The sequence below is a fragment of the Pristiophorus japonicus genome, chromosome 15, assembly GCF_044704955.1.
Source record: "Pristiophorus japonicus isolate sPriJap1 chromosome 15, sPriJap1.hap1, whole genome shotgun sequence".
Classification (NCBI taxonomy): domain Eukaryota; kingdom Metazoa; phylum Chordata; class Chondrichthyes; family Pristiophoridae; genus Pristiophorus; species Pristiophorus japonicus.
This window is the reverse complement of record NC_091991.1, coordinates 175,129,151-175,133,834: the sequence shown is the minus strand read 5'-3', so window position 1 is coordinate 175,133,834 and position 4,684 is coordinate 175,129,151.

Sequence of the window (4,684 nt, the reverse complement as noted above, 5' to 3'; positions counted from 1 at the left end):
GAGCACCTTGGTGTCTATCCGGTTGAGGACAGACATGGCACAGCTGCCATGCCAACACGATTTGCCAAAATCAAACACCTCACGCTTGAAGAATGGTTCATATGGGTGAGGTAGTGGCGGGCACAAGTTATCATATCCCAGAACAAGATAATAGCTGTAACTGTATGTTAGCTTTGCTCTGTAACTGCACAGTTACTATGCTCTGTAACTGTATGATAGCTTTGCTCTGTAACTGCACAGTTACTATGCTCTGTAACTGTATGTTAGCTTTGCTCTGTAACTGTATGTTAGCTTTGCTCTGTAACTGCACAGTTACTATGCTCTGTAACTGTATGTTAGCTTTGCTCTGTAACTGTACAGTTACTATGCTCTGTAACTGTATGTTAGCTTTGCTCTGTAACTGTCCAGTTACTATGCTCTGTAACTGTATGTTAGCTTTGGTCTGTAATGTTAGCTTTGCTCTGTAACTGTACAGTAGCTATGCTCTGTAACTCTATGTTAGCTTTGCTCTGTAACTTACGGTTAACAAGATGATCAGACAGACCTGGACCGGGGCGAGGTCATTGTCGCATTAAACAGCGGAACCTCACTTTTCAGCACCATGAAAAAAAATAGATTTACAACTTCATGCTGGAAGTCACGGACATTTTGCTGAATATCTTTTGACAATATCATGGTTTTTATTGGCGGTTGTGGCAGCAGGTAGCCGGGGTACAAGGAGATATTAGCTCTCTGATTGATGATTTGCAGGAAACAGGTTTTAGTGAGGTCCTGGGGCAGTCTCTCTCACACCTGCTGCTGCGCTTCAAACAGAGTCTCACCCTGTGTGTGTGTGGGAGGGCGGGGCGGTAGTTATCCGAAAGAGATTTTGTGACGTTCACGTAGAATAGAAACTTAGAATGATAAGGCACAGAAAGAGGCCATTCGGCCCACCGTGCCTGTGCAGGCTCTTTGAAAGCGCAATCCAATTAGCCCCACTCCCCCTTTCTGCTCTTTCCCCGTAGCTCTGCAAGTGTTTCCCCTTCAAGTGTCAGCCGTGGCTCAGTGGGAAGCAACCTCGTCTCTGAGTCAGAAGGTTGTGGGTTCAAGTCCCGCTCCAGGGACTTGAGTGCATAAATCTAGGCTGGCACTCCAGTGCAGCCCTGAGGGTGTGCTGCACTGTTGGAGGGGCCGTCTTTCAGATGAGATGTTAAATCGAGGTCTGTCTGCTTTCTCAGGTGGATGTTAAAGATCCCATGGCACTATTTCAAAGAAGAACAGGGAGTTATCCCTGGTGTTCTGGACAATATTTATCCATCAATCAACATAACAAAAAAAAATTATCTGGTCATTATCACATTGCTGGGAGCATGCTTGTGTGCAATTTGGCTGCTGCGTTTCCCACATTACAACAGTGACTGCACTCCAAAAGTACTTCATTGGCTGTGAAGCGTTTGAGATGTTCGGTGGTCGTGAAAGGTGCTGTAGAAATGCAAGTGTTTCTTTTTCTTTGATATATCTAATTCCCTTTTGAGCAACAAATATAATTATATCCTTAGGAAAACAGAAGACTTGTAATTCATTAGTAACTTTCTTTACATCTCTCGGAAACTTTTCGTAACCACGTCACATGCAACAAATGACTTTGAAATATATTAATTTTTGCTGCTTTGTAAGCAGACGCGGTGGCCTTTATGCACACTGTGGCCTTTTTGCACACTGTGGCCTTTTTGAGCCCAATAGGAAACAGCCATGAGATGGACGACCAAGTCACACTGCCTCTTGGTCGCGTTGATTGAGGGAGGAACGTTGACCAGGACACCCCTAAATGCTCCTTTCCCCGGCACAGCATTCCTTAGTGCGAAGAACATAGAGAGAAAAATTAAATTAAAAGCAATGCTAACCAGGATGCGAAGGGCTTTTAACCGCACCCACGCGTGTCTGCTTGATAAGAAACATTTTTAACAAATGCATTCTTCTCGATCAACTCCGACTGCAATGACCCAGTCAGCGCTCCAGAATGAAATGAGCTAACAGGTAACTCGGCAGAATCACAGGAGAAAGGTGATCCTTTATGGTGTGGTCTCCCCACATGATGGATGGCCGTTGGATTGAGACGGAGTCGGGTTTCATTGAGTCTGGATGTGCTGAGCATCTGATACCCCGCCTGCACTTGATTGATATTATCAGGGATGATTTAAGCTCGCGAGCAGGAGATCCACAGTTGACCTTCACTGTAATGTGTACAGAGGTGATCCGACGGGCTGGAGGTGGGGGAGGGGGGGCTGGGGAGGGAGGGGGTTGGTAGTTACTTCCTCTGTTCCCACAGCCAGTTGATCTCATTGAGAGCCTCTTGGGTCCTGTGTCTCCTTCGTCTGCAACCTGCCCGCTTTGAGAATCGAGTGATTCTGTTGCTCTGCCCCCCTCCTCCGTCTTCTGAATGGGACGTTAAACCGAGGCCCCGTCTGTCCTCATAAAAGATCCCGTGGCGTTATTTCGAAGAAGAACAGGGGCATGCTCCCTGGTGACCCGACCAATTTTTAATCCCTCAACCAACATCAATAAAAATCATTATCACCTTGCTGTTTGTGGGAGTTTGCTGTGTGCAAATTGGCTGCCTCGTTTCCTACATTGTTTTTATTCATTCACGGGAACTGGGCATAGCTGGCATGGCCGGCATTTATTGCCCATCTCTAATTGTCTTTGAGAAGGTGGTGGTGAGCCACCTTCTTGAACCGCTGCAGTCCGTGTGGTGAAGGTGCTCCCTCAGTGCTGTTAGGGAGGGAATTCCGGGATTTGACGATGAAAGAACTTCCAAGTCAGGATGGTGTGTGATTTGGAGGGGAACACGGAGGTGATGGTGTTCCCACGCGCCTGCTGCCCTTGTCCTTCGAGGTGGTACTACCCTTCAAAAAAATAATTAATTGGCTGTAAAGTGCTTTGTGATGTCCTGAGGCTGTGAAATGCGCTATAGAAATGCAAGTTCTTTATTTCAAGTTGGCTTCACCATCACTGGAAAACAGCCTGATCAAATTGGAGCTTTATGATAAGCAGAGTGGATTAATATCAGGTAATAAATTGTTAATTTATTACACCACTGTAAAATCATAGAATCACAAAATGGTCACAGCACAGAAGGAGGCCATTCGGCCCATCGAGCCCGCGCCGGCTCTCTGCAAGAGCACTTCAGCTAGTCCCACCCTCCCGCCCTTTCCCCGTATCCCTGCTATTTTTTCCCTTCAGGTACTTATCCAATTCCTTTTTGAAAGCCACGATTGAGTCTGCCTCCACCACCCTTTCAGGCCGTGCATTCCAGAACCTAACCACTCGCTGCGTAAAAAAAGTTTCCCCTCATGTCGCCTTTGGTTCTTCTGCCAATCACTTTAAATCTGCGCTCTCTGGTTCTCGACCCTTCCACCAATGGGAACGAGTTTTGTTTGCCGTATACCAGCTAGCTGGTAACCACACCGAAAGGAAGTCAAACTAAAAGCCCAAAGACAACTAGAATCAAGCCACCCCATTAAACTTCACCTCATACCTTATTGAAACGAATGCCATGGTTGCGAAGTTGCAGTATCACCTGGGGGTGCAGGCGACAGTTATAAACTGCAGCAGCAGTGCAGTATCGCAGGCTCGTGGTGCTGCCAAGATATTTCAGTGAATTACAGGAGATTTGTTACCTTGTGTAAAACCAAGTTGTCAGTGTCTTCTGCAAAGCCCCTTCAGGTAAACACTTGACTGTTGCCCTCACTCACTGCACTCAGTATTTATATCGGTACTGTGTGCAACCACCTGTGGCTCTTCTCAAACAACCTACAGTCTATTGGGAGGGAGGTGCGGGGAGGGGGGGAGCAGGGAGGGGGGCAGGGAAGAGGGGAGGAGGGGGCGGGGAAGGGTGGGGAGGTTGAATTGTTTGCTATCTCCCCCCGCTTCCTCCAATTTTTGGCATGGGCTATCTTCACTTTCAACCCCTTCCAAACAGATTAAATGCCTTAATTGAGGGGAATCAAGGGACATGGGGATCGGGCGGGAAAGTGGAGTTGAGGTCGATGATCAACCAAGATCTTATTGAATGGCGGAGCAGGCTCGAGGGGCCGCAGGGCCTACTCCTGCTCCTGTTTCTTATGTCCTCGTGTTCTTAAAAGCAGAAAATGCTGGCAACGCTCATCGGGTCAGGCAGCATCGGTGGAGAGAGAAACAAGAGCTAACGTTTCAGGTCGATGACCCTTATGATGGAGCAGGTTTTTAAGCAAGTGTCGGAGCAGGGAAAGGGAGAGGGGAGGAATAAACAAAAGGGAAGGTCTGTGATAGGGCGGAGGGCAGGAGAGATTAAATGAGAAAAGGGATGATGGTGCGAGGCAAAAGGAGATGGTAATGGGATGAGTAAAGGTAGAAAAGATGGGTCGAGATCGTGACATTTCCCCAAGACGCGGGCACTCCTGTTATTTTTCAATTGCCCCCCAATTTACACTTTCTTTTAATGATTCACACACGGGATACGGGCGTCGCTGGCAAGGCTGGCATTGCTTCCGCATCGCCACTTCCTAGCGGTTTGATCCAACCTTAGAGCAGCGAAGGTTAAGCTGGAGAGTGGACAGCGGTCTTTAACATCATGAGGGGTTTTGGTCGGGTAAACAAGGAGAAAGTGTGTCCACTGGCAGGAGGGTCGGTAACCAGAGGACAGATTTAAGGTAACTGGCAAAAA